General features: G+C 45.8%; 2 long non-coding RNA genes across 2 annotated transcripts; one reads left to right on the plus strand and one right to left on the minus strand.

Annotated features, from left to right (window-relative positions):
* Positions 1-581: 581 nt before the first annotated feature.
* LOC106146723 lies at positions 582-1187 on the minus strand. Its single transcript, XR_001231288.1, has 3 exons — positions 1006-1187; positions 848-881; positions 582-716 (listed from the first exon to the last, which is right to left on the minus strand). It is a non-coding gene; the product is annotated as an uncharacterized LOC106146723 (long non-coding RNA).
* A 4131-nt stretch (positions 1188-5318) lies between these two features.
* LOC106146724 lies at positions 5319-16414 on the plus strand. The gene is made up of 3 exons (XR_001231289.1): positions 5319-5421; positions 14371-14412; positions 15783-16414. It is a non-coding gene; the product is annotated as an uncharacterized LOC106146724 (long non-coding RNA).
* The last annotated feature ends 266 nt before the right edge of the window (positions 16415-16680 follow it).

The raw sequence follows: 16680 nt of genomic DNA on the forward strand, positions 1-16680 counted from the left end.
CGCTGCTGAACAAATACTCAAGATAACCAACTTATATTTTGGCTCACAGTTCTAGATTCTTCAGTCCATGGTCAGTGGCCCCATTGTTGTTGGTCCTGTGAGGAGAGGCAACACCTCATGGGAGAAGCTCAGGATCAACAGAAACTGTTCCCTTCATGACCCGGAAGCAAATGAGAGAGGGAGAAAAGGAAAGAGGCCCCATAATCTCATGTCACAGTAACCGAAAGGCCCCCCAGTAGGGCATATCTCTGAAAGATTCCACCCTCTCCTAAACGTGCCAAACTGGGGGCTAGGTCTTTAATGCACAGGCCTTTGGGGGACACTCAGAAACCAAACTATGGCTAGGAGGCCCCGCCCTGCACTCAGCCAGAGAATCAGACGAACCGAATTTCCACCATATTGTATGTTGTGCCATCAAAGACACAAAGTCTCATGTGATCACAGCAGAAGAAGAGAGAGTGGAGGGTCACACAGAGGATTTCTATCCCCTCAGCCTGTAAGTGACATGGATCCTTTCTACTCCGATGCCGATGGTCAAAACGGATCACATGGTCTCCGCTAACCGCCCGGGTTTGGGAAATGTAAAGGGACAAATAGAATCCTTAGTGAGCATTCCTACCTGTGCTGAAGAATGGTTCATAGCCCCAGAGGATGAGACCAGGGGTCAGGGAAAGTCTGGAGACCCGGTCACCCACTTCCAGTTCTCTGACACCCTTCTTAATGAGAGAAAGGAGAGGGAGCGGGAGAGAGAGAGGATGTGCTTTAGGTCCCACCTCCAGAGTGAAGTAAGTGCACAACTTGACAGTTTTACTAAAAGGGCCAGGGATATAGTTCAGTGGCATGGCACCTGGCTGGCAAGCGCGAGGTCCTGAGTTCGATTCCTGGTTCAAAAAAAACAAAAACAAAACAACAGTTTTACCACAAAGGGGGAGCAATAGTTCGTCCAAACAAAATTTCTTTCAATAGGAAAAGAGCAGGGAGTGTGTAGGGGGCAAAGACACACACCTGCTCCTGAGCTGCTCAAAACACCTGGTATTCAGAGTTGACAGAATCAAGATGGTTTTACAGAGGAGGCGGCTCCCTTGGTGGATGGGATGGATGTAACAAGGACAGCTAATCCAGGCCGAGAGGCCAGCACAAGCAGAGTGCAGCTGCAAAGAAGTGGCAGCCGCCTGCAAGGAAGAGAAGGCTTGGGGCTTGACTGGAGGGTTTGCAGCTACTTTTTATCCAGCCTACCCAGCTGTCTTCGGCGCATGTGGTTTTTGCTCTGGGGACACAAGTGGGTGGTGGCTGACTGGCGTAGCCCAAATGAGGTCATGAGTTTGAAGCTTCAGCCCTCTGAGGTGGCCAAGATTCTCACTTCTCCGCAAGGCCTCTCTTGGCAGTTAGCTCATCTTCCTTGCTGCTCGGAGGCCTCAGGATAGCTGGGTTTCTTGCCCCAGTGGTTCAGAGCTCCTGTGAGTGTGAAAATCAGGACCTACTAGGTCTTAAGGGTTTGGCCAGACTGGAAAAGAGTCATTTCCTCCGCATTCTGTGAGCCTAAATGTGTCAGAGGAGCCGTGTGGAATCCAGGTGGAAGGCACTGCCCAAGCACAGGGTCACAGGGATGTGGCCTCCCTGGGGGTCTTTGGATGTCGCTGCTATGGACGATGGCTCTGCACTGGCTCTTGTGCGCCCACCTCCCACCCAGCTTGGGTCACGAAGAGCAGTGGCTAATGGTGTTTGGAGGATGAGTTGGAGAGAGGCTGCCCAGGTCTCAAACACCGTCCTAAGGAGCTGACACTTCTACAGCCTAAATGAAAACATTCAGCCAGGCATGCTACACGTGCCTGTCAACCCAGCCTTCAGAAGGCTGAGGCAAAAGAATCACACTGGGCTACACAGTGAGTCCAAGGTCAGGCTGAACGACACAAAAAGACCCTGTATGAAAAAAACAAAAAGAAAGAAAAACTGATGGTGCTAGGGAGAGGGCAGAGGTCTTTCTCTTTGTGGGCCTTTTCCCAGGCTTTCCTCCATGTCTTAGTGGCCAGAAGTGAATCACATCTGTACCCCACGCCGCAAAAGAGTTGGGAAAGTGAGTGTGATGATTAATTTTAGGAATTGACTTGACTAGCATAAGAAATGCCTAAGACCCAGGAAACACTTTTGTTACTGTAGTAGTTCTATGGTATTGGGGATTGAACCCAGGGGCCTTGGACTGGGCTATATCCCCAGCCCTTTTTTATTTTTTATTTTGAGACAGTGTTTCACTAAGTTGTCCAGGCTAGCCTTGAATTTGTGATCCTCCTGCCTCAGCTTACCACAATGCTGGACTTACACTCAGCTCAATAATTATTACCATGTGCTTCTACAGGTCGGTCTCCAGAAACTGGCTTATGTGTCTGAGTGCGCTTTGTGGGGAGACCCATCTTGGGGGTCTCCAAGACAGCCTGCGGTCTTGAGTAGAATGAAACAGAGAAAAGAATCCTGGGTCTTTCTACTGAGCTGGGATACCTGTCCTCCCCCGGCAGGGGGAATTTACACCAGCAGGCCGGGATACATAGAGAAGCTGCCACAGCAGTAGACAGCAGGGAGACGAGGTGGGAGAGTATCGCTTTACTCAGGAGAGAGGAACAGAGGCTGTGGGGAGGGAAGGGAGGCCATGTGAGAATGACTCCAGAAGCAGGTGGGCAGCCCATGGCAGCTCGTGACTCTCTTTCATGAGGGAGAACAAAGAAGAGAGCAAGAAGGAAGTCAAAAACGTCAACATCACTTCCAGTTTGCTTCACTGGTTGGTGACCTCATTCACTGAGGCCACGCACACAGAAAGGGAAGTGAACTTGGGAACAGACCATGACTTTGACCTTAGATATTTCAAGGTAGAGGAATCAGAGAGATAGCAAGAGAGAAAGGCCCACAAGGCCAGTGTGAAATACTAGGTCAGAGCTGGAGGAAGACATGAATGATGCACCCGAAGCTACAGTCAAAATCACACTCCCAAGTCATGTCTGTGATAGGGCAAGAGAGATTCCACTTTCTTTCTTTAACTCCATATTAAGAGAAGTCACTTAAGTTCACTTAAGCTCTAGTTGACCACATTCTTTACTCTCTCCCATTGGTTAGTTATCAACCCACTTAAAAGAGAGCAGAGTCATAAAATAGGAACAGAACAAACAGGACAAATTGGGAAGTAGGCTAACAGTTCAACTGCAATGGTCACCTGGAATCCAGCTGCCATTGTCAGATAGCTTCTGGGAGAAGTAAACTTTGTGATAATTGTGTGACATTCTTGTAAGATTCCCAAAAATGAGGTAATGGTTACTACTGAAACCTAAAATGTACTTAAACCAAAGGTGAGACCCAGATCAGGGCAGACAGCTCCTCTGGCTCCTGGTTAGATACTGTCTGTCAACCAGCTCAATAAAGCTCTGTCTGTACCTGCCTTTTCAGTTTTCTTGCGAGTACCTGTCTCATTGAACTCGCTTGCCATATCATCTCCACCAGGACAAGGTCTAGAAGAACAGACGTCCAGTTACTCAGGGAGCTTCCTTCTGGGAAGAGGGACTGAATAGAAAGTAGGTACAGGAGAAAAGTTATATACCCATGCACTGTTGAAGTTCTGAAGTGGTGTGTGTCCAAGAAGGCAAAAATAAGTTATAACTGAGCAGAGCAAGAAGGCCAGTCCCACTTCTTTCTTCCTTTCCTTTAGGGAGGAAAGAAGAGGATTCTAGTATTTAGCACACAGGATGAGAAGCGAAAGGTGACTCAAGGGGTTGGGAGAGAGCAAGCAAGTCACCACCAAATCTTATGAATCAACAGAACATTGCACAAGGAATAAGTGGCTGTAGAGAGAAAGAGTCATGATGAGAGCTTGAAAAAGAATTTGGTGTTGCTATCACTGCTGATCCTGATACAGGAAGCAAGTTCATGAAGAACGGAATTCACAAGAGACTGGGACAGCAGGAACAAACCAAGCTTTATTGAGCCAGCTGACGGAGAGTCTAACCAGGAGCCAGAGAACATGTCCACCCTGATCTGGGTCTCACCTTCGGTTTAAGTACATTTTAGGTTTCCATAGTAACCATTACCTCATTTTGGGGACTCTTACAAGAATGTCACACAATTATCACAAAGCTTACTTCTCCCAAAAACTGTAGGACAGCTGGATTCCAGGTGACCATTGCCGTTGAACTTTTAGCCTACTTCCCAATTTGTCCTGTTTGTTCTGTTCCCATTTTATGACTCTGCTGTCCTTTAAGTGGGTTGGTATCTAACCAATGGGAGGGGGTGAAGAGTGGGGTCAACTAAGTGAACTTAAGTGACTTCTCTTAATATGGAGTTAAAAAAGAAAATGGAGTCTCTCTTGCCCTATCAGACCCAGAGAACAAAGTTTGAATGGAGAAGAGGTGTCAGGAGAAGACAAATCAGAATAAGAGCTGAACCATGATCACAGGTAGAGAAATGGGGTGATATAAAGGGAGAGAGGACATACCCACTTGAGAAAATATTGGGGCAAAGAGAGAATATTTCTTGGCAACAGGAGACCCATCAAATCCTCAAAATGTATTATAACACCACATATCTTCTTCTAGTAGTTCCTTTTGCTATGACCAAATACCTGAGCCTGTGCACTTTATAAAGCAAATGGGGCTTATTTTAATTTTGGAGGCTGAAAGTCCAAGACTGGGAGCTCCCTATGTTGAGCTTCTGGTGAGGGTCCTCCTGGCCGCACTCCAGTATGGCAGATGACATCCTGGCAGGAGGGTGTGCAGGAAGGAGAGAGTGGTCACATGGTGACACAGAAAGCTACAGGACTTGGGAGCCAGGCATACGCTTCTTAAATTTCTTAATCTGTTTTCTTGTTATTTATTTTCTTGAGCAATGGAATTCAGGGCCCCCGGCATGCCATGCAAGTGTTGTACCACTGAGCTACACTCCCAAACTCTCACTCTTTGTTTGCTCCTGCAGAACTAGCCAGGGTTCCACAGAAACTTCCAAGTCCCTTCTGTAGGCACACTCCCAATAACCGGATCACCTTCCACTGGACGCCATCTCACATTGCCACACGGAGGACTAAGCTTCCAGCACACGCACCTGGAACACATTTAAACCATATGCAGAGCAGAAAACCACACCTCATCCTTTAGCTTGTTTGGACCTGCAGACCAAAGGTATAAAATATCACATACACTCAGACAAAGGACACCACAGTTATTCCTGTGTCACCGTAGGGCCTGTAGTTGCTGTGGTGAAAGCTCGCTTTGCACGCACCTTTCCCACGATTTTTTTTTCTACCCGCAGAATTAACCAGAAATAAGAGAAGCAGAGCCCAACTTCCCTTTGCTCTGCAACTCAGAGAGATGGAGTCTCTGACACCAGAGAATGGATAATGTACTGAAACGAAGTCAGAAATACTGACTTCATCAGTACCACCAGAACCAGGTGGGTGCTGTGCAGGGGTTGCTTCACCCCAATGCTGCCACAAGAACAGCTGTATTGAGCTGGTTGACAGACAGTCTCTTGAGACCAATGCTGCCACACAGGTTACGGGTGGCCCAGATTCTCAAGTAGGGCTGTGAGTTTAAAATGCATGGAAGGAATCCTTCACTGCTGGTGGGAGTGTACACTGGCGCAACCACTGCAGAAATCAATGTGGAGATTCCTCAAAGCACTAGGACTGGAGGTCCCATTCCACCCAGCTATTCCCCTTCTGGGTATTTTTTTTCAGAAGAACTGAAAACATCATATCACAGCAACATGTGTGCACCCATGTTTATAGCAGTGCAATTTGTCATAGCTAAGTCTTGGAAACAACCCAAATGCCCATCAGATGAGGAATGGATGAAAAAGATGTGGTATTTTTATACAATGGAGTACTACTCAGCTATAAACTTGAGGCTTTTATAGGTAAATAGATGCAACTAGAGACCATACTCATAAGCAAAATAAATCAGACCCACATGTGTAAACATCATATTGTCTCCCTAGTGTGAGAAAGTGAAAGAGTAAATAAAATCAGAAAGGTACAATAGATATTGTGAAAGGGAAAGAAACTGCTCAAAAGGAAAGAACAACTGGGATAGGGGAAAGGAGAAAAGAAAGAAAGAAGGAAGGGAAAAAATATATACATATACACAAGCTAAGATAACTGTACTACTAATTGCTATTGGTTTATTGAAAGGAACAGTTAATGCTTAATTGATTGATCAATTTTGCATGCTTATATCTAGTAATCTGAACAACTACTTTGACAATAACAATATGCAATATAATAACTATTGTTAATTTCCTATCATCTTGTTTTGCAATTCTGTATTTTTTTATTGTTTTTTTAAATTCTCTTTAAAATAAAAAAAAACATGAAAACACAGATGGGTTCACTGTAATCTCTCCTCTCTCTTCCTCTTCCTCTCTGTCTCTCTCTTTTTGGTACCAGGATTCGAACTCAGGACCTTGCACTTGCCAGGCAGGTGCTTATGCCACTGAGCTATATCCCCGGCCCTCTCTCGGCCCTCTCTCTCTCTCTCTCTCTCTCCTTCATAAATTATTTTTTTCAGTGCTGGGCATGGAGCCCAGGGCCTTGTACAGGCCAGGCACTCACTCACCCACTCAGCCACATCCCCCCAGCTCTCTGTACGTTCTTTTTCCACGTATTCAAGCTCTTTTGGACTTGAATGAATGGAAAGCAGAATGCCCATGAGACCAAGCACACTCTAGTGGACAAAGACACGTTACCCAGCTTTGACTGTAGTTGTCAGCCAGCTGTGTGCTGACGTGAGTCTGACGGGAGAGGGGACCAGGGATTAGGGGGGACTCACTGAAAGTCCACTTCCCTGAGCCTCGAGAGTCTAAGATTCAGGGTAGCACTGCCACTTTCTCTCAACAGTTACTGGCTCCGAATTTCTACAATCACGTGCTAACGTCAGAAACCTCAACTACATGTGGCTTTCATCATAAAGCCATTCCAAATCGAATCTAGCAGCATCCCAGTGTAGGAGGTGGCAGGGTTGGGGCAGAAATATAACAACGTCATTAATGTTCCCGCTTTGATATCATCAGCATGTTGACTTTAACCCTCACCTCTGCCCTCTTGGTCACAAAATGGATGCCACAGCTCTGAGCTTCTCCTCCCTCAAAGACAATGCTTGAGGTCTCTTTTTCTAAAAGGGGGGTCTTTGCCAGAAGCCTTGTACACACTCCCATTCAAGTTCTATTGCCTGTGCCCAGCTGCAAGAGAGGCTGGGAAGATGAACGTCTTGCATTTTCAGCCCCTATTGTGGAAGAACGAAGCTGGGCCGACTGCCTGGTAGGCAAACCAAACACCACCACAAGTCCCAGTAATGGGAATGAGAAGCAGTAACAACAGTTAGGATGAACTATACCACTCACACACACCAGGCACCATCCCAAGGACTCGCCACGCACTGGCTCAGCTCAGCCTAACAGATCCTGTTGTACAAGATCGTGCTGTTCTCACCCTCATTTCACAGGCAGGAAACTGAGGTCCAGAGAGGTTTAAAGAACTTTCCCTGAGAACCAACAGTTAGAAAGCCCAGATTTGGCCTCTGGAGACCAAGATCAACAGCATAGCTCTTGTTCTCAAAGGACCGCAGTTCAGAAGAACCGAAGGCTGGGAAACAAAGCTTTGCGAACGGCGGGTGAGGTAAGTGCTAGTCAACAAGAAGCGGCCAGGACCGCACTGTGCATCTAGGGAAGCTCCTGCAGGAAAGGACCGAAGGACAGTGCTTGGAGCAGGCAGGCTGCTCAGGGGCCTCAGCTGGTGGAGGGTCCTCCAAACGGGAGAGAATACAGCAGTGGTGCCTTTTGCAGATCTGTGACCAGAGGGCCCTTCCTGAGTGTCCCACTGCCTGTGACAACCCCCCCCCAACCCATTTCATGCTGGAGGTACTGAGAGCATCCAGCCAACCACGGAGAGTAATTTATATTACACTCCAGGGCTTCAGGGCCTGGCATCAGATGTGATTTGATCTGGAACAACAAATTTCTATGGCATTTCATACATTCAGAGAGAAATCCAACCAGGTTTCAGAGGTACAAGCGCAGATTGGTAGAAACGCAGGGAAAAAGAACCACTGGGTCTGTCGTAAGAAAGAAGCTGGGTGTGGTGGAACAAACCTATAATTCTGGCACTTGGGAGGCTGAGGCAGGAGGATTGCTGCAAATTTGAGGCCAGCCTGGGTTATATAGTGAGTTCAAGGCCAGTTTGGACTACATAGAGAGACAAAAGAAGAAAGAAAGAAAGAAAGAAAGAAAGAAAGAAAGAAAGAAAGAAAGAAAGAAAGAAAGAAAAAGGAAAAGAGAAAGAGAGAAACAAAGAAAGAAAGAGAGAGAAAGAAAGAGAAAGAGAGAAAGAAAGAGGAAAAAGAAACAGAAAATAAGAAAGAAAAGAGAGAGAAACAACAAAGAATCCAGAGAAGGATCAACAGTGGAAGTGCAGTTTAATCAGAGTACTGAAGGATAAATAGGAGTTCACGAAGGAAACAAGAGAAAAAGGAGTATGCAAAGGCAAAGAGCTATGAAAGACATTATTCCTCCTCAGACCTGTGTGTGGAACACTGGGGAAACGGCACGGAGGACAAGAGATGAGGCAGGTGCAGGAGACTACGGAGTTTTACTTGAACCTCAAACGCTTAGGCAAGGAACACAGCCCTTAAAAAGGCAGAGATTGGCTTGGGTGTAGCTCAGTGGTAGAGCACTTACCTAGTGTGCCTACGGCCCTGGGGCTAACACGGCTGACCTCTTTATAAAGTGACTTTACGGGGCTGGGGATTTAGCTCAGCGGCAAAGCACCTGCCTGGCAAGCGCAAGGTCGTGAGTTCAATTTCTAGCTACCGGAAGAAAAGAGAAATAAATAAATAAATCAATAAACTGACTTGACCCATAACTCCAGTGCTTATGTCAGATACCATAGGAGTAAATTTCTCCTGAACCACAATTTTCTCAGATGCAGGAAGCAGCTCCTGACTTTATTAACACATTTACGTTAAGCCAGTGAGGCTGGGGATATAGCTCCGCGGCACAGCGCCTTCCTAGCAAGCATGAGGTCATGAGTTCGATTCCCAGTTCCAAAATAAATAAATAAAGCCAGGACCCCCTGATATAAGGCTGGGGAGAGTGTGAATCTGTCATTATGGGGAACACTCTTCACCCAGACTACTGAGTAGAGAACCCCAAGATCTGACCCAGTCTGGATGGTGGGAGAGGGCCTTGTGATTGTCACCTACTCTGGTGACTTCCAGAGTGTGAGCTGCTCTCTGCCATCCTCCCAGCTGACTCCCTGAGGCAAGGCATGAGACTTTTTCCCTGGTGACATTCCTCCTCCAGTTTGTGGGTCTCCTGGGGACACAAGCTGACGTTTCCCTTCAAGGTCCTCCCTCAGGTGATAGGAAGGAGCCAGACATGGATCCCAGGCATCTTCAGGACCTCCACCCATCCCCAGCCCCAGAGCAAGGAATCAGCCCAGCTCAGCTCTCTGACCAGACGTTTAAACTCCTTCTGGGGTGAAGTTCAACCTTGTCCACAGTAGTGCACTTCAAACTAAAAGTCACAGTCCACCAGTAGCTTATAAACCAGTATATTGCATCATGACTTGTAATGCTTTAATAATTACTCTATCTAATATTATTTAATATCAGAAGACTGAATGACTCACTATTTTCTACTTTTGTTTGTTTGCTTGCTTGGGTCATGCATGCGTTTGTTCATCAGCCACCTAAATTTTTTTTTATTTCCCCAAATATCCAATTATGAACATGTTTGAAGAGAGCAAAAAGAATTGTACAGTCTGTACCCACATTCCCACCGTCTACATTCTATCATTAGGATGTATTTTTCAGACTCAAGGGTTATTTATATACAGCATAATTTAGCTTTTTTAGGGTAAAATTCTATGGGTTTTTGCCATGCACAATTGATTAGTCATCTCATAATCAACCCAGAACTGTTTTTTTTTTCTATCCAAAAATTCTCCCATGCTCTTTGCATTTGACCCTGCTTCCTACACTTCGTGCCTAGCAACCCCTGGGCTATTTTCTATCCCTGTACTTTGTCATACAAATAGAATCATACACCATGTGCACGCCTGTAATCCCAGCACTCGGGAGGCTGAGGCAGGAGGATCACTGCAAGTTCGAGACCAGCCTGGGCTAAAAGTGAGCTCAAGGCCAGCCTGAACTGCATAGCAAGACCCTGTCTCAAAAAGACCAAAAAAAAAAAAAAAAATCATACACCACGTAGCATGCTGAGTCTGGCTTCTTTAGTACTGCATAACATATGAAGCATTTGAGATTTATGCATGGAGTATACCATGAGACCCTTCCTTTTATATAGCTCAGGAGTATTTCCTTGTATGGATATGTAGCAGAAGATGCCCCCCACCCCCAGCCTCTATACGTCAGTTTCTTGGTTTCCCAGGTAACAGTTCCTGTGCCAGTTCCGGTTGCTCCTGTCTCTTAGAAACGGCTGGTCACTGTGATGCACATTGTATAATAAACCAGTCCCCAGTGACAAGCCGTTCTGCCTCTGTGCTTCCTGCTTGCTTGTCCCATATAAGCGCTAGACCACCAGAGATCAGGGCCTGATATTCTGAGAGTGATCCTGATCAGGGCCCGTTGATGTAGATAAATCTGCCTCCAAATCCTGGGTATCATTTCGGTGTTTCCGTTTGCCGTTGCAGATGTATTCACTAACAAAGGGACATCAGAGTGGTTTCCATTTGGGGCAATTATGAATAATGTTGCTATACACATCTGTGGATGTGTGTGTGTGTATGTATGTGTGTGTGTACCCAAGTTTTCATTTCTTTAGGGCGAATACCTAGGAATGGGAAGGTGGGTCCTGTTTTACTGTGTGAGAAACTTTTCCAAATGGCTATCATTTTGCATTTCCATAGCAACGTATGAGAAGTCCAGTTGTTTCTATCTTAACCATTACTGAGTATTGTGTCTCTTTAAATTTTTAAACACTCTAATGCTTGTGCAATGGTGTCTCAAAATGCCTTTAATCTTCCTAACAATCAATGATGTTGAGCGTCTTTTTCATTTGCTAACCATCTCCATTACTGTCTGCATTTATGTATTCTCCCCACGTTAGCTTTGCATCTCCGTGAGCCAAATATCTAAGAATATCAACGTAAAGGAGAAAAGATTTCTCTTGGCTTACGGTTTCAGGGCTTTCAGTTCATGGTCGCCAGCTCCATTGCTTTAGGCCTGAGGGGAGACAGACCCACCGTGGTGGAAGAGTACAGCAGGGGAAAGCTGCTCAGCTCAGGCACCCAGGAAGCAAAAAGGCAGGCCACAGGAGGGGCCAGGGACCGGATGTCGTTTCCAAACTCTCATCCTATGATCTGTTCCCTTCACCTAGACCTGAACTCTTGTTTCCAGGGCTTCCCAATAATGCCATCAAAGTATGATCTCATCAGTGGCTCGGTCCACTTGATGAAGTTAGAGCTCGCATAATCCAATCACTTTCCCCAAAGCCTATCAGTAACCGAGCCTTCACCACAGGAGCCTGGGGACTATTTCAAATCCCATGGCCCATTTTTTCAAATTGAGTTACTTTCTCCTTATTGGGTTTCAAACGTTGTTTATCTATTCCGGATGTGAGTCCTTCATTAGATATGTAATTTGGAAATATTTGCTCATGGTGGGTGGCCTATCTTTCTTTTCTAAGTGTGATTTGCGCAAACATCACCATGAGCGTTTTTAGAACATTTTCATTAACCCAAGAAGAGCCCCTGAGCCCCTTAATCATCAGTCTCCAACTCTCCCTTTTATACCCCTTGGGTCCAGGAAACCACAAACCTACTTTCTGCCTCCATAGTTCCGCCTCTTCTGGACCTTTCATAAAGTACAATCATATAAAAGGTGAAACTTTATGACTTGCTGTATCAGTCAGGGTTCACTAGAGGAACAGATACAATACAAGATAGACAAATGTACAAGGAATTACAAATTTGGCTTACAATGGTCAGCTACAGAGTTGGATGAGGAAGCGTGCAGAGGGTGTCTGCACGCTGGAAAGTGAAAAACCCAACCCCCGGCCTGGAGCTCGCTGCAGTGTCCGTGCAAGTCCGTATCAAAAGGCTGATGAGTCTGTGACAGAATGCTGAAGAATCTACGATGAAGGCCGGAGAGCCAACACCAGAAGGCTGATGCGTCTGCGACAGAATGCTGGAGAATCTACGAGGAAGGCCGGAGAGCCAACACCAGAAGGCTGATGCGTCTGCGACAGAATGCTGGAGAATCTACGAGGAAGGCCGGAGAGCCAACACCAGAAGGCTGATGAGTCTGCGACGGAATGCCAACAGTCTGCACCAGGAGCCATGAGACGACCAAGCTAAAGGCGAAACCGGAGCTCCTCTCAAGAAAACACCCACCAGTCCTGCCTCAATTCCTTTTATTATGCAGTCTAGCTGCTCTGGGGAGGTGGGGGTGGTCCTCCACACCCACACCCTCTGCATGCCTGCCTCCTGCACAGGCTCAGGATGAATACAAAGTAAGCACCCTGGACCCCTTCTGAGTTGCATAGTTAACCTTCTAAACTTCTCAAATTAACACAATAAACAACATCCCAGAAGGGTAAGGGCATGTCCTTTTCACCCCAAGAGGCAGAACTGCTGAGTCACGTAGCCAAACGTCTAGACTCCCCAAGTTGGCACAATGTATCAACCATAACACTTGCTTCTTTTGCCTGCCTAGCATAAGGTTTGCAAGGTTCATTCACATTATAACATGTCTCAATATGTTATTTCAGGCTGGTGATACAGCTTAGTGGCATAAGTGCCTGCCTGGCAAGCACAAGGTCCTGAGTTCGATTCCCGGTACAAAAAAAAAAAAACATGTTATTTCTTTCTATTGCCAAATAATATCCCTCCTATGGATATCTTAAAGTTTGGATCTCCAATGTGCCCCAAAAGCTCAGGCACTGAAAGCTTAGTTCCCAGTGCAGCGGTGTTCAGAGATGGGAGCTTTAGGAGGAAAGTGGATGGTGAGGATTCTGACCTCACCAGTGGAGTCACCCATTGACAGATGCATAGCTTACCAGGCTACTGGGAGGCATGGAAACTAGGAATGGAAGATAGTTGGAGGAACGAAGGCATGGCCTTGAGTGGTATAATTTGTTCTCAGCCCACCTTCGCCCTCCACAGCTGAGCAGCTTGCTGTCAAACAAGCCCCGTGAAGCCTGAGCCAAAATGAATCTTTCCTCTTTTAAGGTGACTTCCTCAAGGATTTGGTCCAGCAGTGGGAAGCTGGCTAACACAGGCCACCTCACAGTGTATTTACCACTGATGAGCTTATGGGTCATCTCCACCTTTTGTCCATTGTGAAAAATGCTGCTGTGAACATCTGTACAGAAATCTCCGTGTGGACCTGGGGATGTTTTGCTTTCTTTTGGTTGCCCACCAGGGAATGGAGTTAATGGATCACATGGTAACTGTATGTTTAAACGTGGAGGGCTTTCCAGGCTGTTTTCCAAAGTGGCAGGGATGTTTTCCATCCCCCCCGGCATCATTTGTACGAGGAACCCAATTTCTCTTCATCTCAACGCTTGATGCCATCTGCCTTTTTGTTGATAGCTGTTCTAGTGGGCATGAAGAGGCATCTCCCTGGGCTTTGATTTGACTTTCCCTGATGACATCTTTACACTGCTAGTTGGTCACTTTTATATCTTCAATGGAGAGCTGACTCTTCATGTTCTTTGCCTGTTTTTAAATCAGTTTTTTGTATCATTATTCTTGGAGTAGCTTATGTATTCCATACACGTAGTCTTTCATTCAATATATGACTTCTCAAAATATCATCTCATGCCATGAATTTTCTTTTCACTATCTTAGAATTAGTCCACTTTATGTTGCTATAAGGAATTCCCTGAGGCTGAATAACATTCAAAAAAGAGGTTTGTTTTGCTCATTGTTCTGGTGGTTCAAAGGCATGGTGCTGGCTTCTGCTCAGCTTGAGTGAAGCTCTTTGGTAAATGGCATCACAGCAGGAAGAGGCCATATGGGGGCACAGGAAACCAGAATGAAGAGGGATATTTAATAATCACACACGCACCCTCTAGAGAACTAATTTAGGGCCTGGGAAAACTACCTGAATACCTCTGAGGCCACGCCTCCATTGACCAAAGGACCACCCACTTACAGTCCCACCACCTTAAAACTGCCACAATGAGAACCAAGCTTGCCACGCATGCACCTTGGGACACAGACCACATCCAAACCTCAGCAGCGCCCTGGAAAGCACAAATGCTTTCAGTTGCTATGGTGTCTGGTTTATCCATTTCCTTTGTTGCTTGTACTTTTGTGTCATAGCTAAGAAACCGTGGTCTCATCCCGGGTCAGGGAGATTTACATCTATGTTTTCTTCTTAGGTCCTTGATCCATTCTGAGACCATTTTTGTACAAGATATGCGGTAAGGACCCAACTTTATTCTTCTGCCTGTGGATATCCATTTGCTCCAGCACCATTTACTGAAAAGCTTTCTTCTTATGAGTTGTCTTGACATGTATTAACATTTTTCATATTAGCTTTATCACATATCTATACATCTTCCCATCCCTCTATCCACACACCAATCCCCCTTGTTTTTTTATTCATTTTTTAAAAGTTGCAGACACCAGAACTCTTCTTCCTAACGTGTCAGCATGTGTACCATCAACTAGAGTTCAGTATTTATCTGTAACACTACTTTTTCTTATATAAAATTTACACACAATGAAAACGCACAAATCTTAAGAGCACCAGTTTAAGAGTTTTGACAGAATGCACCCACCTGTGCAATGCAAATCCTTATCAGGATATAGAACACCACCACCAGCATCACCACCACCCCCAGAAAATTCCCTTACGTACATTTATTTTTATGTATTTATTTTTGACGAATGCATGTGCCCGTGTAACCACTACCTAAATCAAGATACAGAACATTTTCATTTCCTAAGAAAGTTTTCTTTTACTTCTTTGAAATCAGTATTGACCCACCCTGTCCACCCCCACGCCACCATCAAGTTCATTTCTATCATTTATTTTTGCTTGTTATGAAATCTCCAATAAGTAAAACCATATTTGTGACCAGCTTATTTTGCCCCAACCCACATTTTGAAAATAAAATAGAAAAAAAAAATGAACAGTTAGTTCCAGGGCAATTTTTTTTTTTTTTTTTTTTTTGCTTTTTGAGACAGGGTCTCGCTGTGCAGTCCAGGCTGGCCTTGAGCTCACTTTGTAGTCCAGGCTGGTCTTGAACTTGCAAGGATCCTCCTGCCTCAGCCTCCCAGGTGCTGGAATTACAGGCGTGCACCGCCACGCCCAACCCTAGATCTTTCTTTCAGATAGACATTAGATAGATGTGGTCTGAATGTACGCACGCCCCTGGATGAGTGGGTGTGAGAAAGATGTGGGCCAAAATAAAAAATGCATTTCCTTACTGTGAATTATTTGCAAAATGATTTAAAATTTTGATCCCAAAACTCCTCCTACGCGTTGGTGGAATAGGGGTGAGCATAGCTCCCTCCAAAACGCCCCCTGGGTCAGAGCCTGTTTCTTTTCTGCCTGGTGGCTTCCCTCCCACCTCAGCTCCGCTCAGCGTCACCTTCAGCCCTTCCCACTCCTGTTTCTTCACTGAGTTCACGCTCCCCACCTGTCCCGCTCACCCCCACGCTAGAGAACTCCTATTCATCCATTTGATGTCTTTGTGGTTAGCATTTCCTCTCAAAAGCCCAGTTTTCATGTTTTGAAGCCCCAAGCCAGTGTCATGCCGTCTCGCTCAGTCACTTTCTCCTCCAGCTCACCAGAAGCTCTGCGGTGACCCTGGCAGTCCCCAGTTCCCGGGAAGGAGCGGCACACAGAGGCCATCGATAAATAGTGAGTGAGCGCCTGGACGGGCGACAGCGTTACACACAAACCGGCCTGATTATTTCCCAAGGCCACGTTCCTATTTACTTTATCATTCTGTGCACCTCTAACTTATTTCTCATTCTTTTCTATAACCTCCTTCAACAGCCCTGAAATCCCTCCACCCCCAGTGCCAGCGCTGTCGTCACTGTTATTTCCTCCCAGCCAAGGAGAGGCAAACAACTGTCAGCTGTGGTCATGAGGTGACCTTGTCTCCTGCATTCGTGATCTTTGCCCCTGAGCCTTGTCCCTCTTGCCAAAGTGACAGTAATTCTGTCTCAGTGGGTGTGGGAGGAGGAGGGGTATATGTGTGTGTGTGTGTGTGTGTGTGTGTGTGTGTGAGAGACACATTCTTATCATTACAGAAGAGTTTTTAAAACTTTAAATTCTGTGTTAGCAGTTTTATCAGGCAGTACACCTTACTGAAATACATATATGACAAGACAGCTCTCTCACCTAAAAGCAAATGGGTTTTGTTTTGCATTGTTTTTGAGATAGGGTCTTGCTATGTAGTTCAGGCTGGCGTTGAACTTGGGGCAGTCCTCCTGCCTCAGCCTCCCGAGTGCTGGGTAATCCCAAGGTGTGTACCACCAGGCCTGGATGCAAATGGGTTTTAAGGGATAATTGTCAGAGCATGTGAAGAGAAGAGAGGCTACAGGATTAGAGATTTTAATGTCCTGTCCTTCGATTCAGCAGCTTCATTCTTCCACATCTTTCTTTGGGAGACAGACAAGCACACAGTGAGAGGTGTGCATCAACTTTGTTCATCACAGTGTTTAGAACAAGGCAA

This window comes from Chinchilla lanigera, unplaced genomic scaffold (genome assembly GCF_000276665.1).
Source record: "Chinchilla lanigera isolate Chin_1 unplaced genomic scaffold, ChiLan1.0 scaffold00092, whole genome shotgun sequence".
NCBI lineage: Eukaryota > Metazoa > Chordata > Mammalia > Rodentia > Chinchillidae > Chinchilla > Chinchilla lanigera.